The sequence below is a fragment of the Rattus norvegicus genome, chromosome 1 (genome assembly GCF_036323735.1).
Source record: "Rattus norvegicus strain BN/NHsdMcwi chromosome 1, GRCr8, whole genome shotgun sequence".
Taxonomy (NCBI): Eukaryota; Metazoa; Chordata; class Mammalia; order Rodentia; family Muridae; genus Rattus; species Rattus norvegicus.
This window is the reverse complement of record NC_086019.1, coordinates 204,804,414-204,816,513: the sequence shown is the minus strand read 5'-3', so window position 1 is coordinate 204,816,513 and position 12,100 is coordinate 204,804,414. Positions and strand designations below refer to the sequence as shown.

Genomic DNA, 12,100 nt, shown 5'->3' with positions numbered 1-12,100 from the left:
CAGTGAAACTAACAGAAGTAGTGAAACAAATGAATTTAACAAATATGTTTAGAACATTTCATTCTAAAACAAAATATTATACCTTCTTCTCAGCACCTCATGTTACTTTCTCCAAAATTGACCTTATAATCAGTCACAAAACAAGCTTCAACAGATACAAGAAGATTGAAACAATCCTATGTGTTTTATCAAACCATCACAGATTAAGGCTGGTCTTCAATAGCAACAAAAACAACAGAAAGCCCACACACATGGAAGCTGAACAACTCACTAGTCAAGGATAATTGGGTCAGGGAAAAATAAAGAAAGAAATTAAAGACTTTTAAGAATTTAATGAAAATGAAGACACAACATTTCCAAACCTGTGAGACACAATGAAAGCAGTGCTAAGAGGAAAACTCATAGCTCTCGGTTTCTCCATAAAGAAATTGAAGAAAGTATGCACTAGAAGATAATAGCACACCTGAAAGCTCTAGAGCATAAAAAACAAATATACTGAAGATGAGTAGACAGCAAGAAACAGTCAAAATCAGGGCTGAATTCAACCCAGTAAAAACAAAGAGAACTATACAAAGAATCCATAAAACCAGGAGCTGGTTCTTTGAACAAATTAGCAGGATAGATAAACCCTTAGCCAGACTAGCCAGAAAAAAACAGAGACAGTATCAAAATTAACAAAATCAGAAATGAAAAGGGAGACAGAACAACAGAAACTGAGGAAATTCAAAAAAACTCAGATCCTACTACAAAAGCTTATACTCAACAAAACTGAAAAATCTGGATGAAATGGATAATTTTCCAGACAGATAAAAGGCATCAAAGTTAAATCAGGATCAGATAAACTATCTGAACTGTCCTCTAAAGCAATAGAATCAGTCATTTCAAGTCTCTCAACCAAGAAAAGCCCAGAAACAGATGGGTTTAGTGCAGAGTTCTATAGGATCTTCATGGAAAACCTAATACCAATACAATTCTAACTATCCCATAAAGTAGAAACAGAAGGAACACTACCCAATTCCTTCCATGAAGTCACAATTATGCTTATATCAAAACCACACAAAGATCCAACAAAGAAAGAGAACTTCAGACCAATTTCCCTTATGGATATCAACACAAAAATACTCAAAAAAATTCTCACAAACCAAATCCAAGAACACATCCTAATGAGGATCCGTCATGATCGAGTGGGCTTCATCCCAGAGATGCAGGGATGGTTCAATATATGGAAATCCATCAAGGTAATCTACTATATTAAATAACTGCCCTTCAACAGAGGAATTCAAAAATGGATTAAAAAATGCAGTACATCTACACAACGGAGTACTACACAGCTATCAAAAACAATGACTTCATGAAATTCATAGGCAAATGGAATGAACTAGAAAATATCCTGAGTGAGGTAACCCAATCACAGAAAAACATACTTGGCATGCACTCACTGATAAGTGGATATTAGCCCAAAAGCTCGAATTACCTAAGATGCAATCCACAGACCACAGGAAGCTCAAGAAGAAGTATGACCAAAATTCGGATGCTCCCACTCCTTCTTGAAAGGGGAAAAAATCCACAGGAGGAGATATGGAAGCAAAGATTAGAGCAGAGACTGAAGGACAGAGCCTGCCCTACATGTGGCCCATGCATATACAGCCAACAGAAGTAGATAAGATTGATGAAGCTAAAAAGTGCATGCTGAAAAGGACCAGATATAGATTGCTCATGAGAGACACATCCAAAGCCTGTCCAATACAGAGGTTAATGCTAGCAACAAACCACTGAACTGAGAACAGGACCCCCTTGGGAAGAATTAGAGGAAGGACTGAAAAAATTGAAGGAGCTTGCAAACCCATAAGAACAAAAATGCCAACCAACCAGAGCTTCCAGGGACTAAACCACTACCAAAAGACTATACATGGAATGACCCAGGGCTCCTACTGCATATGTAGCAGAGAATAGCCTTGTTGGGGCACCAGTGGAAGGGGAAGCCCTTGGTTCTGCCAAGGTTGGACCCCCAGTGCAGGGGAATATCAGGGGATGGGCGGTGAGGGGGATGGATGGGGGGAATGCCTGAATGGGGGAGGGAGAAGAGGTAGGGGCTTATGGACAGGAAACCAGGAAAGGGAATAACATTTTAAATGTAAGTAAAGAAATATATCTAATAAAAAGTATATGTTAAAAAATAAAATAAAAAGGAAAAAAAGAAGGCAAATGCCAGCAGCAAACCACTGAACTGAGAACAGGACCCCCGTTGAAGGAATCAGAGAAAGGACTGGAAGAGCTTGAAGGGGTTCGAGACCCCATATGTACAACAATGCCAAGCAACCAGAGCTTCCAGGGACTAAGCCACTACCTAAAGACTATACATGGACTGACCCTGGACTCTGACCTCATAGGTAGCAATGAATATCCTAGTAAGAGCACCAGTGGAAGGGGAAGCCCTGGGTCCTGCTAAGACTGAACCCCCAGTGAACTAGACTGTTGGGGGGAGGGCGGCAATGGGGGGAGGGTTGGGAGGGGAACACCCATAAGGAAGGGGAGGGGGGAGGGGGATGTTTGCCCGGAAACCAGGAAAGGGAATAACACTCGAAATGTATATAAGAAATACTCAAGTTAATAAAAAAAAAGACTAAATGGCAATCAAAATACTGGGAAAAGATCTCTATCAGGTATACATCTGATAGAGGGCTAATATCCAAAATATACAAAGAACTCAAGAAGTTAGACTCCAAAGAGCCAAATAACCCTATTAAAATGGGGTACAGAGCTAAACAAATAATGCTCAGCTGAGGAATATTGAATGGCTGAGAATTACCTAAAGAAATGCTCAACATCCTTAGTCATCTGGGAAATACAAATCAAAAGAACCCTGAGATTCCACCAGTCAGAATGGCCAAGATCAAAAACTCAGGTGACAGCAAATGCTGGTGAGGATGTGGAGAAAGAGGAACACTCCTCCATTGTTGGTGGGATTGCAGACTGGTACAACCATTCTGGAAGTCAGTCTGGAGGTTTCTTAGAAAATTCAACTTTGCACTACCTGATGACCCAGCTATACCTCTCTTGGGCATATACCCAAAAGATGCCCCAACATATAACAAAGACACATGCTCCACTATGTTCATAGCAGCCTTATTTATAATAGCCAAAAGCTGGAAAGAACCCAGATGCCCTTCAACAGAGGAATGGATACAGAAAATGTGGCACATCTACACAATGGAATATTACTCAGTTAGCAAAAACAATGACTTTATGAAATTCATAGGCAAATGGATGGAACTGGATAATATCATCCTAAGTGAGGAAATCCAATCACAGAAAAACACACATGGAGTGCACTCACTGATAAGTGAATATTAGTCCAAAATCTCAGATTACCCAAGATATAATCAGATCACATGAAGCTCAAGAAGACAGACAACCAAAGTGTGGATGCTTCATCCTTCTTAAAAGGGACAACAAAAATATTCATAGGAGGGGATATGGAGGCAAAGTTTAAAGCAGAAACATGTGGCATATATATAAATAATCTCTACCAAAACTAGATAAGATTATGAAGCTAAGTAGTACATGCTGACAGGAGCCAGATATAGATGTCTCCTGAGAGGCATAGCCAGAACATGTCAAATACAGTGGAAAATGCTAGCAGCAAAACATTCAACTGAGAACAGGACGCCTGTTGGAGGAGTTAGAGAAAGGATTGAAGGAGCTGAAGGGGTTTGCAACCCCATATGAACAACAATGCCAACCACACAGAGATTCCAGGGACTAAACCACTACCCAAAGACTATACATGGGCAGAACCATGGCTCCAGCTGCATATGTAGCAGGGAATGGCCTTGTTAGGCACCAATGGAAGGAGAAGCCCTTGGTCCTGCCAATGTTGAACCCCCAAGTGCAGTGTAATATGGGGGGAGGGGGCAGGAGCGGGAGTGGATTCGGAGGGGAACACCCTTATATATGAAGGGGAGTGGGATGAGAAAGGGGGCTTATGTCTGGGAAACCCAGAAAGGGAAATGTAATTTTACATTTGAAATGTAAATTAAAAAAATCCAATGAAAGAAAAAAGAGAGTCAATAAAAAACCCTAAAGCAAAATAAAATAAAATAAAATAAAATAAAATAAAATAAAATAAAAAGGAAAAAAAGGAGTTGAAGGGGTTTGCAATAATACCAAACAACCAGAGCTCCCAGGGACTAAACCACCATCCAAAGAGTACACATGGACAGACCTATGGCTCCAACTGCATATGTGCCAGAGGATTGCTTTGTTGGGTGCCAGAGGGAGGGGAACCTTTGGTCCTGCCAACGCTGGACCCCCCAGTGTAGAGGAATGTCAGGGCAGAGAGGCAGGAAGATGTGGGTGGTTGGGTGAGGGAAAGGAAATAACATTTGAAATGTAAATAAAAGATCTAACAAAAAAGAAACAGAAAAAGAAAAAATATTTAAATAGGAAAATTTAGCCACATTTGGGGTAGCAGTGACTGAAGAAGTTGAAGAGAAAAAAAACAAACAACAACAAAAAACCCACATTGCTTGTGTTTAACATGTGGCCCGTATATATATACAGCCAGGAACTAGATAAGATTGATGAAACTAAAAAATGCATGCTGAAAGGGACCAGATATAGATCTCTACTGAGAGACACATCCAGAGCATGCCCAATACAGAGGTTAATTCTATCAGCAAACCACTGAACTGGGAACAGGACCCCCTTGGGGAGAATTAGAGGAAGGACTGAAAGAGTTGAAGGAGCTTGCAACCCCATAAGAACAAAAATGGCAACCAACCAGAGCTTCCAGGGACTAAATCACTACTGAAAGACTACATGGACTGACCCAGGGATCCAACTGCATATGTAGCAGAGAATAGCCTTGCTGGGGTACCAGTGGAAGGGGAAGCCCTTGATCTTGCCAAGGTTGGACCTCCAGTACAATGGAATATGGGAGGGGAGTAGTAAAGGGGATTGATGGGGGAAATACCCATATGTGGGAGGGGGAGAGGATGAGGGATTATGGACAGGAAACCAGGAAAGGGAATAACATTTGAAATGTAAGTAAAGGAATATATCTATTAAAAAATGAAAAGAAATAGATATGAAATTCTCTCAGCAGAATACAGAAGAGTCAATTTGCATCATGATGAGAACTTGTGTACAGGGTATGAAAACACTAAAGACATTCTGAGACATTCATGAAGAGGTTTGACAGGGGGAGGTACAGAGAAGGAACTGCTCCTGCAAACTGTATGCAACTCCCTAACCACCCTCCTACACACAAGTCTACAGGGAGCTTGGGTCATTTGGTCACGAGTCTCCTTTAATTGATCCTAAGAGCTTTCTTCTTGAGTTTCTTTTCCCAGGAGGCACCAGGACATATACTTGCCCTGGTCTCAGAAATGACAGGTATTTCTGAAGGTCAGTGACCTCTATCCAAAGGAAGACAGAGCTTCAGAGGGACACTAAAGACTTGCTTTTTGCAAGAAAGGATAGTCTGGGCCCAGTACAGTGTGCACTTTGTGGAAGTCATCTGCCACCTCAATTGACTGTGACAGGAAAAGGTGAGTGAAAAGTAAAATTTCATTTACGTGACTCATTTGGCTAACAATGGAGCTGCAAAGCAAAAGTCTCATAAAAGTGACATTTTCGCCAGCATGGAGGGATATTGATTTATAATTTCTTAACTCTATTGAATAGTCCTGGGGCAAAGGGCAGAAGATAATAGAAATATTTGGTTTTCTATTCCACTGTATAAACATCAAAATATATAGCTTCTAGTCATGATCAGTTTTTCATATCTGACATTTTTGCCTTATGTTCATAATTAGCTTTACTCATTCCCCATCCACAATGCTCACACTAGTTTTGATATGAAGCCAACATATTTAGATGATTCTAGGTTATACATAGATGACTAGATAGGGAATGAATACTGTCTTTTCTTGCCTTATTGCCACAGACCACCACAGCCAGGTGTTGGGTTACCTGGGACATGGGTCCTTGAAGACTAGGTGGGTAAGGATTCGGTGGTGACAAACAGAAACAAACAGAGAGGCAGTTTGAATCTGAGTGTATTTTGCAGCTTACAAATAGGGCCTTTTATGCAGGAGAAACAGGTATTACATTTCTAAAAGATGTGTTCACTGAAGCAACTACAAAGAACAATTATCGTAATCATCCAACACAAGGAAAAATAAAATAATTCAGGTATTAAAATTTCCAAAGGATGGGTTCAAAGAATCAATTACAAATGAAATAAATAATATCATTATCACTTAACAGAACAAAGTACAAAAAAATCACTTATAGTTAATAGCAAACTTCCACAAGTGGGTTCGAAATTTCTTCAGGGACACTTGGCTATGACCCCAAGGTACTGAACAAGTTAATAAATTTCCATGGGTAATCTATCTAACATCTAACTTCTGTCTTACTAAAAATCCTCAAAGTTCAGTTTAAAACCATACTTAAAAACAATACTTTCTCTACCAAAATGTCAGAGCCCACCTCAATTACACACATAGCCATACAAGTTCATACATTGTTGAGAGGATTTTCATCAAAGTATTATTTTGTAATTATATAAATGATTATGAAGCAAAGCACTGGATCTCTTGGAGACAAGGTCATGGCCAGTAACCCCATCTCAAGGGGTGGCTTCCTATCCAATTTTCTTGCTTAAAATCTCAGTCCAGGCTATCAGGAACATCTTGTAAATAAAGAAAAGGAATAGAAGAAGAAAACTCAGACAAACTGCCAATACAGCCCAATATTTTCTCTAGCTAGAGAGTTCCACAATCACTTCCAGAAGACCTCCTCCCTTTGGAGTAAAATACCTCACTGTGCAACTTGTCACACAGAATCTACTGGGGTTGGTGTGACTCCTTATCACCCAAAGAAGATGATGAGAAAATACAAACGAAGAGAATGTCCATTGTTGAAGTAGAGAAAATGGCCTTCACCTTCCTTTAAGTTAAAATACCAGCCAAGCTTTGATGGTGTTAGCCTTTCACCAGTGGATGCAGATCTGGGATGGTGTGACTGGGGGTCACCTGAATAAACAATTACAGATGTCTATATTAGTGTCGATAAAATGGCAGATAATGAGGGTTCTGTGGTAACAGGACTGAAGATGTGGATGCTTCCTTTATCTCTTTTGTCTTGAAAGACTGTGACAGCTTCAGACACTCCAGTTTATGAGTATGGTGAGGGTCCTCAGCAGCTTTGCTCCTGGTTGAGGCTCAGATTCTGAAGGTTTGTAACTGAGCCTTGTTGGGATCTGGCTTACATGTAATCGTGAGAGGTTGTTGTGAATTTGTTCCTACAAACCTTCACCTGGATACTGGATGCTTGCATGTACTCCTAGGGAAAAATGAGTACCCTTGGAATATAAACTACATTCACAAAGAGAAGAAGAGAACTATGGGAAAGGGTTCAAGTATATGCATATCATCTGACTGCTTCACATTTATTCATGGGTGAGCAATTGTAAACTATTATTTTTTTCTTCAACATAGCACATCATATCTTATCATATCTGAGTAAGATGGTATTACATATCCCTGCTAGATTCTTAGGAGTGACAGGCATCAAAATAATGTTGTTAAGCACAGTGTGTATTAACAGAATAAGTATTGATTTGTGGTTTTCTATAAATGCTATTCTACTTTCTGTCATGAATTCAAACTATAAAAGAGGGGGAAAACTGTGCATTAGTCTGTTGGGTATATATGGCATGCTGCTAGTGGCCAATACAGGCAAAATGGCAGCAACTAAGTGAGTTTTCTCCAAACTCTTCTATCTATAGTTTATCTTCTAAAATAGTTCAAATACTGAGGCTCCTACATGATATTGTGCAAGGATGCCTGGTTTGATTCTGACTAAAAGCAGTAAATGGTACTACTAGGATAAGTACACAGGGTGATAGTACTTTACCTGAGAAGCCAGCACATAGTCTGTAAGAAGCTAAGACTATATGGATGTTGTATGTAATAAATCAGCCTTTGTCCTTCAAGAGATGAACAGTCATGATGATCTTCTTATCTCTTTCCCACTTTTCTTCTTCCAGAAAAAAGTTCATCTCCAGTTTGCTAGTCAGTCTCAATGTGGACTTGAGAAGACTCCAATCTAGCACCTGTCTAATTTCACCAGTTACTCCTGTCCTAGAAGCTTTGGGGTTCACAAATCGAAGCCCCACATGATAACTCAGTCTCTTTTGTGGGTCCTTCTAATTAATAAAGATAGTAAAAGAGTTTACAGGTTGTCATTGCACTGTTGATGCCTTCGCACTGCATAAGCTCTTAATCCCTTTACTGAAAGATCAACTTCATCAGGCTTCAGACATTTATTGTAAATGTTCTATTCTTGTTTCTAAGTGTTTGAAGTGGACTGACGTAGAACATGTCGTTGATATTGATTTGTTCAGAAATGTTAGCACACCTGCTATGAATTCACTGATGTTTCCTTGTGTACATTCAGACCTGTTTGATACTGGGCACACACTCACAATCCATCTCTCACTGTTGTAGAGTAAATGCATGAGTGTAGGTGTAGCCATGGGATATGTAGAGTGGCAAAGGCAAAGGCATTGCATTATGGTGTTCACAAGATAGTCTCCATATGATCTCTCTAGTAGTGATGCAATGTCAGGGATGTTGCACCCTCCCTTTCTCATTGGTGTTGCCCCCCTCCACTTTAAGAGATGTGGCTCCCATTACCCTTAATATAGTTTCCATTTTCTCTAACACGCTGAACAACTTTGAAAATGAAGAGGAAAGTTTTAATTAAAGGAAAATTAGCAAGTGATGTAATCTTTGTAATTTTCAAGGTAAACTTAAGGAAGAGGATTCTATTTTTTATCATGTGATATCTTTTACACAGTGCTTCCTTCATGTAGCACAGATTCATGGAGATGTAGGACATTTTCAGGATCCCAGAATTTGTCTACTTCCTCTTGTTCAGGTCATAATAATGAGTAGGTAACACAGATGTGTATGTACCTCTCTGAGTCTGGTTTTGAGGTCACTTCTCTATGCATGAAAACATACAAACATATAAGATACACTCAAACTAATTGAAGAAAAAGTGGGGAAGAGTTTCAAACACATGAGTACTGGGGACAGTTTTCTGAACAGAACATGAATGGCTTACGCTCTAAAATCAAGAACTGACGAATGGGACCTCATACAACTGCACAGTTTCTCTAAGGCAAAGGACACTATCATTAGGACAAAACCACAACCAACAGATGGGGAAAAGTTCTCTACCAATCCTACTTCTGATAGAGGGCTAATATCCAATATATACAAAGAACTCAAAAAGTTAGACTCCAGAGAGCCAAATAACCCTATTAAAATGGTTTACAGAGCTAAAGAATGAATTCTCAGCTGAAGAATATGAAATGACTGAGAAGTACCAAAGAAATGTTCAACATCTTTATCATCATGGAAATGCCAATCAAAACATCCCTGATATTCCAGCTCACACCACTTTAGAAGAATGTTGGGGGATTGAAGGGGAGAGTTGGGGAGGTGGATTCGATAGGGAGCTTATGACTGAGAAACCAGGAAAGGGAATAACACTTGAAATGTAAATTAAAAATATCCAATAAAAAGGTACATATAATTAAAAAAAGAGAGAATTGACAAATGGGACTTCATATAATTGCAAAGCTTCTTTAAGGCAAAAACACTGTGATTAGGACAAAATGGCAACCAACAGATTGGGAAAAGATCTTTACCAATCCTACATCTGGTAGAGGGCTAACATCCAATATATACAAAGAATTCAAGAAGTTAGACTCCAGAGAATCAAATAACTATTCAAAAATTGGAAAGAAAACTAAAAAAAGAATTCTCAGCTGAAGAATATAGAATGCCTGAGAAGTACCTAAAGAAATGTTCAACATCCTTAATCATCAGGGAAATGCAAATCAAAACAACACCAAGATTCCACCTCACAGCAGTCAGAATTTCTAAGACTAAAACTCAGGTGATGACCCAGGAGTGCAGACATCCTGAAACCACAGGACAGACTGACTCCTCTGCACACCTCTGCCCACACCCCTGGTCCAAGGGGAAACTGCACAGTGCCTCTGGACACAGGGATATAGGAACAGACAGCCACAGTACCCATGGTTCTGATCTGCACCCAGGACTGAACTGAACTGTCCAAACAGCTCCCTGCATCCAAATTCCATGGGGGAGAGAGCTGGACCCTCAGAAGTGTGGACTATCCTGAGAAGTCAGAGGAGACTACCCTCTGCCCACAGTCATTACCCAAGAGGGAATTGCCTAGTACCAATTGTGCCCCCTGGCTGCAAGGACATAGGAACAATCAGGGGCAGGATCCTTTGATTCCTGCCCATGCCTAGAGCTGAAAGACAGTCTCCAGGAGCACCAACACACCTGAAATCAGAGCACCTTTACTCAGAAAAGGTTGAAAGAAAACAGGAAAACAGTTCTATAGGAATACTGACACAGAGGCCTACAGCAGGGTCAAGTCACTCTCAGAAACAGCAAGACAAGCAAACACCAGAGACAACCCAATGGCTAGAGGCAAGCACAGGAACCTAAGCAACAGAAGCCAATCAGAGCCCAGTTCTCCCACCAAAGAAAATACTGTATAGCCAAACACACCAGAAAAGCAAGATTTAGACTTAAAGTCACATTTTTGATAATGATGGAAGACTTTAAGAAAGGCATAAAGAACTCCCTTAAAGAAATGCAGGAAAACACAGATAAACAAGTAGAAACCCTCAAAGAGGAAACTGGAAAAATCCCTGAAAGAATTACAGGAAAACACCACCAAACATGTGAATGAATTGCTAATGGAAATAGAAACAATAAAGAAAGCACAAAGGGGTCATTTCATGGATGCCACGGGACCAAGAGCATCTGTGCAAACAGTGTCAGTGGGAAGCAGGTGGGTCTGTTGGAGCGTTAGAATTTGAGCTTGGGCCTTTTGAATCCAGGAGCTCAAAATGTGTCGTGATTCCTGTCCCTTGGACTGTGTATGTAGGTAATCTTGGAAATAATGGAAACAAGATTGAATTTGAGTGGGCTTTTGGCTATTATGGACCACTCCAAACTGCATGGGTTGCTCAAAACTCTCCTGGATTTGCTTTCTTTGAATTTGAGGATTCCTGAGATGCTGCTGATGCTGTCCGAAGCTAAATGGAAGAATACTATGTGACTGCTGCATAAGATTGGAACTGTCGAATATTGAAAAGTGAAGTTGGAATCATGGCCTGCCTCCCTCTTGGGGTCATTGTCCTCGAGATGATTACTGCAGGAGGAGACCTCCATCTCAGCACAGATCCCCAAGAAGGAGAAGCTTTTCCCAAAGCCAGAGCAGGTCACTTTCTATATATAGGAGAAGGGAAAGGAGATAAGCTGTCTCGATCCTTCTCTAGGTCTCATAGCCGATCTAGGTCAAATGAAAGGAAATAGAAGACCAGTTTGCAAAAGTGGTGTACAGGAAATAACTTCATTTGACAGGAGTATGTACAGGAAATTAAAGTTTTGTATGAGACTTCATAAGCTTGGTGCATTTTTCCAGATATTTTAGTTGTTCAAATTCGTTTTGTCTCTTGGAACAGTGACACAAAACAATGCAATTCTCTATGATTTCAAAAGTATCATATGAGGCATGTGATATCAAGAATTGTTACTTTTTAATGTTCCCTTAAGCAAGATTGAATTTTCTTTGAATTTTAGTTTTCCATAGACTGAAATAAACCTAGATCCTTCCAAGTTTTAAGTGTGATGTACTGATAATATCAAGCAACTGATGGAAATTGACTAAAGCTGAAGTTCCTCTAGTAGCTGAGACACAGTGTGGCACTGTGGGTGAAATGGTAAGCAGTGTTTAAAAGCTGCTGTGAACACATCCAACAGATAAAGAGTAAGAATCACACTGTAAAGGATTTCAAAGTGGTTCTTTCCTGATTGCTATATGGGGATGCAGAGCTGTTGTAAGGTCTTATTTGGAAATGTAAAACTAAGATAACAGTGTCCTATCAGGTACATTTTAGAGCTGAAATTTTCAGTTACTGTGCAAGTTTTTTATGCTGTCATTTGTAATATGTTTGTGAGAATCTGTGGGATTA

At 39.9% G+C, this 12,100-nt stretch overlaps 1 pseudogene; it reads left to right on the top strand.

Moving 5' to 3' along the window:
* The first annotated feature begins 10,972 nt into the window (after positions 1 to 10,972).
* Positions 10,973 to 11,534, top strand: LOC108349862 (serine/arginine-rich splicing factor 3 pseudogene; annotated as a pseudogene).
* The last annotated feature ends 566 nt before the right edge of the window (positions 11,535 to 12,100 follow it).